The 16,462-nt window shown below is 39.4% G+C and overlaps 1 pseudogene; it reads left to right on the forward strand.

Moving 5' to 3' along the window:
- The first annotated feature begins 298 nt into the window (after nucleotides 1–298).
- LOC118564802 lies at nucleotides 299–15,746 on the forward strand (annotated as a pseudogene).
- Nucleotides 15,747–16,462: the final 716 nt, after the last annotated feature.

A 16,462-nucleotide genomic window follows, 5' to 3' on the forward strand; every position in this document is an offset into this window, starting at 1 on the left:
TCATGTAAAAATTTTTCAAGATGCAGTGTAATGAATAGCGATTAAACTAGCAACTCTTAAGTGTGTTTAGTTGGATAAGAAGTTATCAGTGTTGGAAATACATCATAGGACGTGTCAGTGAACGTCTACATAAAACGATGACACATCAGTTTGAATGTCAAATATACTAAAAGTGAATCAATTACCATTAAAATGGCCGCTGGATTAGAGGGCTGTCATGTTTATTCCCACATATAACAGTAAAGCCACTGGAAGTTTACCAACCAATGACATTTACACAACAGCCCCGCCCTCAGCGGGAGGCCTGACTGCGCATGCTCAGTGTGTGTCCGCCTGTGCTTTCTCCTTCACTCAGGCACACTGAAGAACGCTGCGAAACTCTGCACGCTCCGCTGTAAATTTCAGGTGAGACGCCATTAATTAACTTTACCAAAGCCATAGCTTCGTAAATCTATCGCCATGCCCGTTTCTCCGCATTGTACCGAGTTGTTGTCAAAGGTCGCTTGACTGTGACTGAGAAACGAGTCACACACAGAGAAGGGAGAGGAGGGGGGGACAGGAACACCGCAAACGCTTCGCCTGGGGTTTCTACCAGTTTAGGCCTGGGTTTGTCAGAAACACTTGCAGTAAATTAATTAAAAAAAATCACTGCAAGCTGCAAAATGCTTCAATCCAACTTGACATATATGTTTTCAAGCGCATCTTGTATTAGTTGGATTAATTCTGGTCTGCGCTCCAGAAGAATAGCTGGTTAATAGTTTTTTAGGAAGTGTAGACTATATGTTTGAAAGTATGCATGGCATTTTAAAAGTGCACGTTTCAGTGCAGAGTGCATACAGGGCTGACCAGCAGGACGCATCCGGCGGTAAACGCCTTCTCCTGTGGGTCAAGACGACGCGACGTCATACATTGACATAAATAAATTGAGTCACATGGCGTTTGTTGAAGAATCTCAAATGAGCCCAAGAAGCGACAGAACAAGGACCTCTGTCCGTCTGACATTTTATTAACACCGCGCTGGAGAACGACGGTGAGCCTTTGTCGTGCACGTTGCTCTCAGGAATAATTATAGTTTCAGCTGTTTTATGTAAATTGATGCAATTGGTCTTTTATATGTCGCTATCCAAAGTTCTGAAGTTGTTGCTTCCCCAGACCGTTTCAGATTAAATTCTTTACTATTATTAGAGGTCCAGCCATCAGGCTTCTTCTGCTCAATACCGGTTTTTATTTGTCTGGTTTTCTTTTAGATCTGAACTCCTTATTTCAATTTTGACAGTTTCAGATAATTTTTTTGTTCCAGAAAAACGAGAAAAACAGCTTCTGCAGGTTATTGGAAAGAGCCAGGGGTGCTCCCAGAAGGTTTTTCAGATGGGCGCCACTGACAATCATGAGATGGGACACAAAAATCAGTTTTGAGTTTTGCTAATGTTATTAAATAACAATACAGAGCAGCAGCAGGGAGGCAAATGAGTGATTGAAATCCTATTCAATCCTAAAACCTATTCATTAAACACATGCTACTTTGGTGCAATTACTTTGGGTTTAATAAAAACCTGACAAAGGTTTGAGACATATGTTTTCGATGCCTAGATGGACAACTACTAACTCTCAAAAAACCTGCAGCACATTTATTTTCTCCGTTTGTATGCCAGAGTTCTTAGGAGACATATCTGAATTGGCTCGTTAGGTTTTAAAGAAATCCAGAAAGAGTAACAGCCATAAAAAAACAAACAAACAGTTAATGCGTCTGTCCATATCTGGTCCCTAACTTTTATCAGAGTTTTATTCCGTTAACAAAGTTGTGATTATTTATGGTAGGAATTCATAGTTTTGGTGCATTTTATGATTAGCAAAAGTCCTCGATGATTTTTTTTTTTTTAACATCACCGGTCAGAGCTGATCGAGGCAAAATTGGCTGATTGATTGCCGCCTCTCTAAAATAAAACCAGGTGATGCTATCACCATTATTGGAGCCAAATACCACAGGTAAACACATGCTTACGCACACCAGTAGAATGGTTGTTTTCACTGTACACATAAAAGCAATGGTCAAGCCAAGTTGATTCAAAATGCCATGCAACACAATGTTGTTTTGGTCCAACCTATAAGGCGTTTGAGGTGTAACTTTCCTGGACTTGACCTTGTCTCTCACATACATAAACACATTATTTGCCACAAGCACACACTATCTCGGTTTCATGTTATCTAGAGATTAGGCTGGCGATGAGTAACTTCCTTTTTTACATGTTTTTTTTCCCCCTGTGTCTTTCCCTCAGTGGTAATCTCTTATCAAGGTTTTCATGTTGAATAGCCCACTTATTGCAGTTTTAATCTCCTAATAGGCATAATTGACCCCGGAGCAATTTGAGTCCTAAATTAGTTTTTAGATGCATGGGCTTAGGTTTCTAAGCAATAACTATCAGAATAGATGGACAGCTCTCGACAAATTGATTGTGTTTAATCGTCAACCGCCATCTTGTGTTTGTCTCACCTTCTTACATGTCCTTTTGACCTTTGAGCGCAGTCTGAGCTGTCAGTCTGGTTGCAGCTGAATGAAAACAACACAGTGAGTGACAAGACCGTGATTGCTTGTAACCAAAGACTGGAGGTATAATACAGACAAACACATTTATTTTACAGTTTTTTTATTTTTTTTTTTATTTCAATATGGTGAACTTGGAGGAGGACACATGTTGGCTGCCAGCTCACGTGTTGCAGTGTCATGTTTACCGGAGCTAAACTTAGAGGCCAGACAGAGCAACGAAGGCCGGAGAGGGAAAGGGGTAGAAATGGACTGAGCGAGGGGAGTGAAAAAGCGGCGTCTGTCGGCTGAAATGACAATGACGGGCGAGGAGTTGCATGCTGTCAGCAAATATGCGGGTCAGCTTGTGCATACTGAGGAGGCTGAGGGAAAAATTAGGAGCAACACAGTGGCCACCGAGCATTTTGACACAGACTGAAAGAGAATGTTCTAAAGCTGGGTGACCCTGATGCGCTGAATGATGGGATTGGAGCAAGAACAACACAAAAAGCGTTTTGCATGAGCATGGATTAAGTTATTTAGATAGGCAGGACCTTTATTTTTTTTCATCGGTTTTCTGGGCACATTTATTTATTTTTATTAAATATTGTCAATTACCTAAAAGTGATAAAAATGAAAAAAGAATGTAGGTGGAATAATTGTAAAAATATTACCACGGATTTTTATAGAACCCCATAGGCCATCACATGGATTTCTTATGTTTTCCACCCTCTTTAACTATCCAAGCAATTTTTTGTATCATTCATAAAATAAAAGCATTGTTGCATAAAACGGCCACAAATATGCTTAATTGTGCATTTAGCTTATTATCCCTGATTGGTCATTAGCTGTTCTGAAAATGTTAAAATAATCTTTTTTTTTTTTTTAATCATTTAATGCACCTTACCTAGATGCTAGGTTCCCTTATAACAACAATGGGTGTAGAAGTTTTTACAGAAAGAGGACAGCACATTTATTTTGCGTATTGCAGACATGTTTGAAAAATAGTCAGAGGAACCAAAAAAGAAAACTGTGTTTTCTGTGGCGACATCTTGGCTTTTCATTGAACGTTAAACAAAGAGACGGGTTGCAGATTGGAAGACGTTCAGCTCATTACAGCAACATTTCTCCATTTTATACTTTTGAAGAGTAGAATTTTGGTTTTCATTAAATGTGCTGGATTAGAAAATGTTGACAATCTTTTAGACGTTTCTAGTAAATCTCACCAATAGTTCAGGTGAAGGTCTATTTACTCTACATGAACTACAGTGTCGTTTGAAATTATTAATGTTAATCTTGCTAATTGTGCTAAACAGTTTGAAATGTCAGCTCTTTTAATAATTTTGTCTTTGTTTTGGCATAATTTTGAAATTCTATTTAGCCGCCGAGCTGAGTAACAGTGACTGCTCTCTCACCCATGATCTGAAGTCGTGTGCAACCCCAATCTAAATAGTTGGAAATGAGCAATGATCAAAAGGCGTCTCAAGGCCTGTATGATTTAACAATCTAACACAGAGACCTTTTGTCTCTAATATGAACAGTTACAAATATTGACAAACATTTCACTATTATTACTTAATACACCGCGGCAACATCAGATATGGGTTTAAAAAATACGCCTGTGTGATTGACACACCAGTGGTTTCTGGTCGATTCTTTTGAATTGATTTCTCATGGGATTGACTACTCTGTTGGGAATGCCAACATACTATTTTGAAGCTTAAAAGCTTTCTATAGTAAACATTTTACGGTATAGTAAATTTATTTTGGTGCAGTAAGGAACTATTTTTCGTATGATGCTGCTCCCAGTGTTCGTTCCCCTGAAGAGCTGTATCAGCAGACTTTAAAAGAAAAGCTCTTATTGGTGCACCTCTAACGAAAATGTACTCTACTCCCAAGCTTTGATTCATTATTGATTTTCCCTCTGGGATATTAAATGCTGTATACCGGCGTCCTGTTATCACATTTGAATGTGCAATAAGTATATTTGTAGAGATGCTCTTGCATTTATTTGTTCTTTTGGTGGACATTAAATACAGAATAGGAGAGACTCCTTTGTTGTTGTTTTCTAAAAAGCTGTATGTTGCAGCGCATTTTACCAAATAGTGAATACATTCTGAGCTGGGCTCAAATACAGCTGCATCACGCAGAAAGTCTATATTGCCACTTTGGCCCTACCAGCCATACAGTATGTACTTCCACAGCTATTCATAAACAAGGTGATGTGGTTGTTAGCCAAAACTGTCAGAACGTTGCAGAACTTCTCGCCTTTCTGTCGTTCTTGTTGCCGTTTCCCTCGTCCTGAGGAGACATGGAAGAGAGTGTGGGGATTGTGGTGCAGCAGCAGGAGAAGACAGAAACAGGCATGCAGGCAGGAAACAAAGATGTCTGTGTGACATGTCAGCACCACACCCCCAAGGGTCACGGTGAGTGGTGAGGGGGATGCATGCAGGGGGGGAGAGGAGAATTATCATCAGGGTCCCTGCGTCGCTTTGGGGGGACAGTGCTGACCTCAGCACCACTCCAAAAGATTTTCCAGTTTCAGTGTGTTGGATTCCAGAGCTTTTGATCGGTCTGCACTGGTTCTGTCTGGGATGCAGTACCGGATGGGCAAAGTCCAGCTCCTCTGCAGAAAAGATGTGAGATTTAACGGTCAGGGGGCAAAAAAAAAAAAAAAGACGATCAAGTTAAACATTAATCCAGCTTTGCTGTGAGTGATGGCAGAACTGTGTAAATGCTCCATCCGTCCCCCCGTCAGAAATGTCTTCCTAACTCCTAGAAAGTCATGCATGCATGCATGCTAACCCAGGGGACCCTGATGACTGTGTGGAGGTGCGCAGGACTGTGCAGCACCTTTACAGCTGCTGACTGCAGAATCCAGCGTACTGCTTATGTCAGCTCTTCTGCACGGTCGTACGTCTTTGCACATCATGCGCATAATATCTCCCTGTGCTGCATAATGAAGGCTTTTATTTGACATGCAGTTTAATTGTGAATAATGGTAAGTTGTCTGTCGTTGCAAATGTTCTACATGTCTGGTGAAACTGTTTCATTAGCTTAATAGCTGCAGCTGTATTGTGAATGGATCATTGCCAAAGAATCAATAGGTTTTACATCTTCAGGTTGGAGATATCAGGCACTCTTCTGCTGGCTGATGGCTTGTGGTGAATGTCATGCTCTGCTTTTTGTTTAATACACTACCAGTCAGGTTTGGACTCAACTTTGTCATTCGATGGCTTTTCCTTATTTTCAGGACTTTCTACATTGCAGATACATAGAAAAGACGTCAAAACTATGACTGAAAAGTATATAGAATTATGTGATGAACACAAAATGTTGAAATAAACATTTTGTGTATTTTAGCTATTAGCTATTGTAACCCCCCCCCCCCCTCCCCCCCAGCGGTTTTGATTATTTGCCTTCTTTTGATGAGCTTCATGGGGTAAGTCACCTAAAATGGTTTCGCTAACTCTGGGCAATGGTTCCCAGCAAATAAACAAACTTTTGACTGGTAGTATATATGGATAAAAATGAGATTTCTAGCGTTAAGTGTTCAGCTAAAGAATTTTTAAATAAAAAAAAAAAAGAAATCACAATTTATACAGTAATTTAAGTCTTAGTTCTAATTATGGTAGTCAGAAGTTTAGGTAGTTGCAATTCATATTACATTTTTTTCTGATCTACCGAGTCATTATTTTACATGCAGGCTAAAAAAAATGAACGTAAAATGTCTATCAGGAAGTTGCAGCTTGACCACATGCTTTGTGTAGCAATGAAAAGCGCCCGCTTTTATGATATGTGATTGGTTTCCTGGCATGGACCCAGCTTTTAAGCATGGTGCACAAATGAGGTCAGCCCGTTGCTAGGCGGAGATGCTTGATTTTAGACCATCTGCTCTAAATGTGGTATTGTTCTGTTAAAACATCAGTTTCCAGGGTTAGCTGTGTATTTGAAAGTGATGTTAAAAAAAATTGAGAGGCAGTCCTCTCCCTTCCTTATTCCCGCCACCTTGTGCAATACACCAGTACCACTGGGAGTGGAAACAGTCCCTCAGCCTGGTTCTATTGTTACCATGCCTTACTCTGTACAAAGTTTGAAACACAGAGGTGCTAGCATCTTGCTAAGTGAAACTAGCTTCACAATGCTCCAAACTTGCTACAGTGTTCTTAGGTTTGTAAGCTGAACCTGGACTCCTTCAAACACACCTCTTTTGTCTCATCTGACCTTAAAACGATGCAAAACTCTGTGCTGGTATTGCAGCAGTTTCAAGTTCATGGCTGGCTTAAATATTTTGTGGTTATTGGATTGTTGGATCTAACAGATCTCTTAACCAGTTTTTTATCATCTGAGGATGACAGCTGGGGTCTTCTTTCAGACCTTGGCAGGCAGGTTTACATGTCCAGATAATGAAATGGCTCCAAAGGAATTTTCTATGTTGTGTAAAATCTAGAACTGTCACTCGTAGATCTTCACTTGGTTCGTTGGACTTTGCTAATCTTTCCTGCAAGCTGAATTCCCGCTGTATTTGTGTTCACCAACTCACGAGAATCCATCTTTTCACACCCAGCATGAGTCGGCCAATCACATTGCAGTATTATTGTTTAGGGCGGGACATACGGCTGCGACCAAACAAGAGCGGTCGAGCCCACAGTCGAACCAAGATAAACATGGCAGCGCAGGAGGACGCACGCGTAACTGCTGCTATCACAACTGTTTTGTCAGAATCCATGATTTCCTCTTTGAAAGTAAAACCCGCAAGAAGTGCTTTGACTAGCTAGCCTAACTTGTGGTTTCTCATGGTAGCTGCTGCTTAAATTTTCATTTGATACCGTGATTGGCTGGAACCAACCTCTTGGGTGTTGCTTTGTCCAATCAGCTCAGAAACTTCTGCTGAATGTCCCTGGAGCAGATCAAGATTGATAATGTGTAGAATAGAGAGTGCTACACATCAATCTGGCTTGCCGCTGGTCAATCCACTGAGTGCTGAGAATCCCCCAGTTTTAGTCAGTCATGATCACTAAAAAGATAACTATTGTTATGTGACACAGCACTATGTTGAATAAATATATGTACCTTTAAAATTAGCTTGAAGGAATATATTTATAATTTTTTTTTTTTTTTGTTGTTGGAAATTTCCTTGATGTTCTCTTGGCTAGTTGCTACTTCAGATTGACCTTTTTCCTTGGGCAGTTGCTTCAGAGTATTTTTAAGGAAAAGCTAAAATCAATGTACGGCGCTGCAAAGTTATGTGTTCAAATCTGCAGAAAAAGGAAACATTGTTCAGTAAAAAACTTGAAAAATATTCTTTTTTAGATATTAAAATAAAGTTTGGTCCATCAGAAGAAAACTGTAAAGAGGGAGGGACCAACGTGGCTCTGTTGAAGAATGGTCTGGAGATCCTTCTGGAAAAATTAGTCACCAGCTTTGAAGCTTAATTCCAGATGCAAACTAAAAATATGGACGGTTTAGGTTTGGAAACATTACTAACATTACTGTGCATACTGTTAGTTAGAGCTTAAATGTGGACTGGATGTGTTTCCTCAGGAACAATGGCTGTCCCCCCAGCATTCTCAGACTTGGGAAAATCTGCTAAAGACATCTTCAGCAAAGGCTTTGGTGAGTCATCCCATTCGATTGATCTGGACCTGCTCTGCACTGATGCATGTGTACACACGCAGTCTAATTTTGGCTATTTGGACCAAAGCTGTGTTAATGCAGGACTCATTTTGAGAACAGTTGCTGTATGTTACAAATGTTTATTTATCCTGCACATTTTAAAGCCACGCAGTGCCGCAGCAGGATGTTATCTCTTCAGCTTTTGTAGTTTTTCAATTTCCTGCTTTTCTTTCTCTGCAGGCTATGGAGTTCTGAAACTGGATGTCAAGACCAAGTCTCAGAGTGGTGTTGTAAGTAGTTTCAGCCATAAGGGTTGACTGTGGTGTACACCTCATCTACTTTAAACTTAATATGTAAGATTTTATCCTTACTGCATGTAAAATCACAAAGAAATGTATGGATATGTGTTTTTGTCTTTGCTTTTAAACCTGTTGTCCTTTCAAAACCATACAGTTCCCTGCAGGAGGGTTCATTTTCTCAGATTACATCCACAAACCTGAATGTGCTTTATTGGGATTTTCTGTGACAGTCCAACTCAAAACAGTGCATAATTTCCAAGTGGAAGAAAAATTATACATGGTTTTTAAATTCTTTTACAAATCAAGACCTGAAAAGGTTTGTGCGCATTTATATTCAGCCCACCAGACCAATACTTTGTAGATCTATGTTTTGCTGCAATTACAGCCGCAAGTCTTTTGGGGTATGTAACAAATTTGCACATTTAGAGAATAACATTTTTATGAATTTACCTCTACCCCGGTCTGCAGTCTATTGCAGCCTCTAACAAATTTCCTTCCTGGCCTGTATTTAGCTCCATCCATCTTCCTATCCACTCTTACCAGCTTCCCTCTTCCTAATGAAGAACAGCATTCCCATGTTTCACTGTGGAGGGCGGGTGTCTTCAGGGTAATTGGCAGTGTTAGCTTTTAGCCACATGTTGTTTTTCTGACCTAACCCTGCTAACCTAACCCTAAACTTCTCCACACTTTTATCCCTGCTCCTCCGCTCCCCAGGGGGATCACGTGAAAGAATCTCCCAAATCCACTCTAGTCTTATTTCTTTCTTCTGAGGCCTTCCTCTTCTCCTCATAAACTCGAGAGTTTGTTTCTTGTGACTCTCAGCCATTTTCAAAGTATCCGGTGAGAGCAGCGGAGCTACAATGATCAGCTGAAACCAAAGCTAACGAGAGCAAGAAACAAGCACGCACATTGGTGTTATGTGAGCGTGCCACAATGATTGGCATGTGGGACAACCAATAGATTAAGGTGATCCCCCCCCGGAACTCAAAGCTGAAAGATAATTGTCCACTATACCTTTAAGAGTTATCATTGTAAACGGAACGAATGCATTTAGATTTTTATTTGTATAACAATTATGAGCCACTTACTATTTTCCATTTATTTCCTAAGTTTGTGGTACTTTCTGTTGCTCTATTACATCAAATCCCAATAAAGTACATTTAGGTTTTTGCTTATTAACGGGATAAAATGTAAGAAAAAAAACCCTTTAAAGCTAATGAGTACTTTTACAAGGTAATGTGAATGAGCAAAGCTACAGAATACGGAAGCAGGCTTTATTTGCATTATCCTCAGTATCTGCGGAGCTGCAGTAATATTTCCAGTGAGTGGATAAAGCTCACTTATAAGCTAACGCTCGCCCTAACTTTCCCCATCTCTTCTTTTTTTTCTGCTTCTTCTTTGGACTCTTCTGTTAGATGGTAAGACGGAGAAGGTCTGTGTGTGTGTGTCTCCTTGGATGTGATGATTATTAGCAGGTGTAGTGTAGATTAGCCCAGTAATGTGCACATGCTTTTCTGCCAGCTGTTTTCTTTCCAGCAGTTTCTGGTCTGAGAGACACAACTGCAGCAGTAGCAGGCAGCGCTCATCCTTAAAGCCACTCCGCCAGCCTCTCCCTCACAGTCCCCCACTTCAGTTTTCTCACCCGTGTGATTCTCCAACTTTCAGTTCTCCTTCTACATAATAGGCCACGTACACTTGACAAGGATCGTGTGGCAGTGGTTCCCTCCGCTGCTTCTTTTATCCTTGTTTGCTTCCTCACCGCTCTGTATCAGTCTTCTAATCTGCTTTGTTTTCCTCTCAACTTTATTCCCCCAACATCACTACTTCATCCCTCGTTTTCCCTGCAGGAGTTCGTCACCTCGGGCTCCAGCAACACAGACACAGGGAAGTCAGGAGGCCACCTGGAGACAAAGTACAAACTGAGCGATCTGGGTCTCACTTTTAACCAGAAATGGACCACAGACAACACTCTGACCACGGAAATCACCATGGAGGACCAGGTTGAGCTTAAAGTTTTCTTTATGTGTGGTATTTTACTCAAAAGGTGGAAAAAAATAGCTTATTGGTTGCACTTTTTGTGTCTTTAGTTGGCTAAAGGGCTGAAGCTTGGATTGGACTCCTCGTTTGTGCCTAACACCGGGTAACAAGAATCCTTTTTATGCTAAAAACTACTAAGTCAAATAAAAATGTACACTTAACGTCTGCTGTGTACGGTTCAGCAAGAAGAGTGCCAAACTGAAGACTCGGATACAAGCGGGACTACATGAACCTGGGATGTGACCTGGACTTCGACTTGGGCCGGTCCCACCGTCCACGCGGCCCGCAAGTGCTAGGCTTCGAGGGCTGGCTTGTCGGCTACCAGCTGGGCTTCGACACCGCCAAGTCTAAACTGACGAAAAACAACTTCGCCTTTGGATACAAGGCCGGTGACTTCCAGCTGCACACCCATGTGTGAGTCGTTCGTCTCAGTGAAACAGGAAATGGTGGACATATAAGGCATGTTTTCGATTATGGCAACCTTAACATTTCCTCCTAAAAACCTTCATTCAATCTGGTCGTTTTAATGAGAAAGTTTTCACTGTGGAGTCCAAAACAGGGACGATACTTCAGCAGACGCAGTGCGGTAACTCCTCCCACTGCTGCCGTATCGACCCAGTTGAGAAGTGATCCCATGCTTTCCGGCATTAAAAGGACCACCTGTTATTGATTTGCACAGAAACTTAACTTCTACCCTCTGGCGTTTTAAGTGTAGCGTTAATTTCATCCCCTTTGTGCACATGTGGCATTCAATAACTTAAGTCCATCCTCTTATTTTGGGAGCCAGTAGTTTTGAACAGTTTCCATCTGATGAGTAAGAAGCTCTGTCATCCCTTCCAAGCTGAGTACTGAGTTTCACTTTAAGATTTAGCGATCACCACTACAGTACAAAAGTTTCAAACCAAGACTGAAATACTGATAAGGCAGATTTATGTGTCAGCACATTTCAGTAACAAGACAATTCAAAGTGCTGTACATTCAACAGAAACCTGTTTAAGGTGAAAACAGTGTTTTTTTTTTTTTTTTTTTTACTCAGAAAAAATACATTTTGGTTTAAAACCTTCACACATTACTGATGTAGTCTTTATCTTGCGTTCATAAATAATGTTTTTATTGTGTTGAACCTTAATCAGAGCTGGCCGATAAATCGATTTTTACTCAGAAAAAATACATTTTGGTTTAAAACCTTCACACATTACTGATGTAGTCTTTATCTTGCGTTCATAAATAATGTTTTTATTGTGTTGAACCTTAATCAGAGCTGGCCGATAAATCGATTAATTTGAATTTACAAATTTTTAAGATTAAATAAAAAAAAAAATCTGGATTTTATTTTCCAAATCACTCATTGGGCTTCCATTAAGAGAATAGCATGCAATGCTGAATATATTTTTAAGAAAAAAATAAGAACACTTTTTTTAACTACAATATGAGGCACATTAATTTATGCATTTACTTATTTTTTAATAAGTTAGTTTGAAGTTACACGAGTGAAGTGAAGCCTGTTCTTAGCTCATCATGTAATACAACTTGCAGCAAACATTTAGTTTTATTTATATTGTTTACAACGGCAGGGCCGCCATCTTGTTTTACAAGCATTTTTCACAGTTTGTATTTAGTTGCACTTTGAAGTCCAGTCAACTCCCAGACAAAATGCTTGACATTAAAGCAAGTTTTTAAAATAATTTCTACAATTTTATTTTGAAACAAAAAGGAGGAAAATTAATTGATTAATCGGTTTAGTGTAGTAAAATCAGAGATTTTATTTTTGAGCCAAATCACCTAATCCTAACCTTTATTTAACCAGTTTAAACCCACTTAGACTAAGGTCTCTTTTACAAGGGTGACAAAGCCAAGAGGTCCACAGCTCACACTGCAGAAACACTTAAAATAAAACCGTAATTTACATGTAAAGGGCAATCTGTTATAAACAGTAATTTTAAAAAGCAGTACAGTTTTGGACATTAAAGAAAGATAAAAGTCTAATAACTGTCTAAAATATAAGAAAAATAAAGCTAAAAATTGACTAATTGGTCAACATTTTCACTGTAACATCTTTAAAACACTGGCACTGTTTTGTGAATGCCTTTTGCTTTCTACATAAGAAAGAACTAAAAGTTTTAAATGAGAATTGTTCAGACATTTTCAATTTGGCTTGGAGAGGACTCCAAACAGAAGGAGCAGAATGACTGCTTTCCCAACTATCTACATGTAACCAAATGAAAAATGTCCTGTGACTGCATAAAAAAAGTCCTGCATGCATAATTTGAAAGTCAAGATTAATGGTCAATTTAGAAGGTCTAAAGGTTTCTTCTGTGAGCTACACTTTTTTATTGCCAGGTTTAGTGCCGCTTCTAACTGTTTCCAAGCTTGTGATTAATGACCGAAAGGCCTTTCCATACTGAAGCGACACTAACCACAGCTGCAGCTTCTCCTTTTTAAAAAACCTGGTAAAGATCCACAGGGGTTGTGATTTGTTTCTTTTTATGGTTTAGAAAATAAGTTGTTTAAATTATCTTAAAATATTCATTTTGAATTAAGAATCTGAATCAAAGAATGAACTGATGCTGATGATTTAAAACCGGTTTGATTTGAAGTTAACAGCAAATACGATCTTAAGACCCTTTTACACTTATATTACTGAATTATAATGTAAAAATAAATTAAACCAATCAGAAATCCTTAGAAATCTTTCTCCACAAAACCCGACTCAAAGGTTTCTGGTAAACGGAAGCACCACCTCCCTACCTGTAACCTTTTCATGAGTCAATTTCAAATTTGTCCTGGTAAACACAGCTGCCCCAGAATTGTTCCCTGGTTCTTGAAAACGGATCATGTCATGGGGGGAAAAAACTTTTTTCCTGCGTCACTTCTTACCTTGTATTTGGCTCTTTTTTTCCAGTAATGATAGTACGGAGTTTGGTGGCTCCATCTACCAGAAGGTGAACGGCAACTTGGAGACAGCTGTGAACCTGGCCTGGACATCAGGAAGCAACAACACACGCTTTGGGATTGGAGCCAAATACCAGCTGGATAAGGATTCCTCCGTGTCTGTAAGAAGGAAACGCATACAACACCTTTTTATTTTTTGGAGTTAAAAATCTATCTTAGGATACACATTTAGCAAAATTCTGCTGGACCTAGACTTAGTGGCACCTCTAACATATGCTCTAAGATAAATATAACTGAAGCACGTTTTAGTTTTAACTTTCACTTTTTATATTGTGAGGAACTTTGAATTAGTGATCACTAAGTTCCTGTTTCACTGTGATATCAACAAAGACCCGTTTCTATTAAGCACTATTAAAAAATGGTGGAAAAAAATCTGCTGAGGTTACTGTGCAGAAAATATAGCGACTTCTTCAGTGTGACAATCTGCTGGAAAAAAGCTGAATTTATTTGAATGCTTTTGACAGAGGAGTGAAATAATTATGTTCAATATCATAGCTACTGTATTTGTCTTTCAGTTTTTAGGCACTTGAACTCATGGCCACGTTGAAGAATTAGGACACAGCATTAAATATTCAGTTTGTTCAAAAGAAATGTTAACGTATCAATGTATAGTTTTTGCTTATAGCTCTGTGGAAAAAAAGGAATTGAATCACTGGTAGACATGAAAATGCTTTGTTTTACTTATTAAATAAAATATATGAACAAACTGCTGTCTGCGGAAAAGGTTAGCACACCCTACCAGCTAGTGTTAACCCCTTTGGTTGACAACTTCAGGGAGATGGCCATCTATCAGCCTCCAACATGACTGTTTTTTTTTTCCACTTGTTTTTTGAGTCCCTGTTCCACCTGTTTCAAGTCACCCCACAACTTCTCAATGAGAGAAAGTCTGGGCTTTTACTCGGCTGATTCTAAGCTGGTCCTTTTTGGGTTAATTTTAACATTGTAGGGTCCATTTCTGCTTGAGCTTAAAAGTATTTACGGATGGTGTCATATTTTCCTCGAGCCTCTTCTGATACATGGAGGACTCTGTAATGTCCAGATTCTGCTGCAGCAAACCATCTCCAAACCGTGACACTTACACCTCTGTGCTTCGCAGTTGGCATGAAATCATTTTCTTGAAATGCGTTGTTTGGTTAATAACAACCATGTCCTCTGTTCTGATGCTCAAATAATTCAGTTTTAGACTCATCTCTCCCACGATTGGTTATTCTAGCAGTCCTGGTCTTTTTCTATGTTCTCTTTGGCAATTATTGTCGTAATCTAGCCTCAAAGTTTTTCTTTGAGAGCAAAGCGAAAGTTAAACTTGTGGAGTCACTTTCTGATTGTACAGACAACGGTAGCAAGATGATCCCCGTCATGGCTTTTTTAATATTTATTTTTTGGAGATTTCCATTCGCATCTGTTTTGAGCAGTTGTTTTGATGGTCATCACTTGTATGTATACAATTTATCTCTTTAAATCCCTTTACAGTTTCATAAACTACTGTAGTCCTCCTGAAGGCATCAGACAGCTCTTTATATCTTGCCATGGTGTTCGCTCTAACTTCAGCTGTCAGGAGGACCAAACATGAGGTTAAAACAGGCCAAACGTTCAAAAAGCTGACTAATGATGCTCTAATCATGTGCCTTAGATCTGATATGCCTATGTGCAATTTTAGCCAATAGAGGTAGGAAGAAATAGACATTTTTTGTCATTTAACGACTTCACAATATACATTTGAGTGACTATAATGCATATTTTTTTAAAGGTTTCTAGATTTCTTTCTTTTTTAGCAATTCAAAACATTTTGATCGTATTTATTTATTTTTTGACCAGTTTTGTTCCAAAAGGCAAAAAGACACACGTGCTCTTAGCCTTTTGGGTTACATGTTGCTCTCAGAACATATAATACATCAAATCTTCTTATGTGTGTTCAATAAGAATACTCACAATGTCTTAAATAATGATCATTACTCTCGTGACATTTTATTTTCTCCTCACAGGCGAAGGTCAACAACGCCTGCCTCGTTGGAGTTGGATACACACAGACCCTCAGGCCAGGTTCGCTGTTGCACAGTTTTAAAAACCATTTCCATGCAGCAGGAGGCGCTCTTTACTTAAAGCGCTCTCTGTTGCTCTGTCCCCCCTGCAGGAGTGAAGCTCACCCTCTCTGCGCTGGTCGACGGGAAGAGCGTGAACGGCGGCGGACACAAAGTCGGCATGGGATTCGAGCTGGAGGCGTAAAGATTTACCAGAGAGCGGAGAGGAACGTTGGAAAAAAAAAGAAAGAAAGAAAACCCAGCCCCAAATGTGACGACACTGTAGTGGCCCACTCAGCGACCCGTGAACACATCATCCCTCTGAGTCCAACACACAGACATGCACACGTTCTTTGGCCTTAACCCTGAAACCCCAATACCCTCCAAGACCTACAGTACTGTAACTGTCACCCAGTCATATAACTTTTTACATTTTAAAGTATTTACAACTCTCAACACAAACCGTAGAGCATATTTTACCAGAATACAGCAAAACAATATTAACAGATTAAAGTGCACTTTTTAAGTAGAGCATTAGTGTTTCGGATAAATGTGAGTTTCAGAGGCACGTTTTCATTTTAACTGTCTGGTTGGTTCCGTTTGGTCGTAATAGGATTATTTGCTTGTTTTGGAGTGTTGTGGTTTCGTTGCATGATTTCAAGGCTTTTGAGAAAGTGGTGCAGACAGAAGCAATAAAGACTGGAGAGAGTTTTGTAAAAGGAAGATAAAAACCCATTCTCAGTCTGAGCAAACTGACTTTCATTCTTCCTGTTGACCTCAGTCACAAACTGCAAATCCTCAGTTGCCTGAATTTCTATTTTTCTGGCCTTTGTCACCACATTTCACAACTGTCAACACGTAGGACCTCAAAGTAATTTTATTGAATAAATTAAATAAAGGATATCAAATTCACAATCCTGTTTGTTTGTTTCATTATTAAGCAGATCATAACTCATAAAAGGAAGGAAGGAAAGTGGTTGGCATAAACTGGAATTTAATAATAAAGAATTAATAATAAT

The sequence above is a fragment of the Fundulus heteroclitus genome, chromosome 12, assembly GCF_011125445.2.
Source record: "Fundulus heteroclitus isolate FHET01 chromosome 12, MU-UCD_Fhet_4.1, whole genome shotgun sequence".
Taxonomy (NCBI): Eukaryota; Metazoa; Chordata; class Actinopteri; order Cyprinodontiformes; family Fundulidae; genus Fundulus; species Fundulus heteroclitus.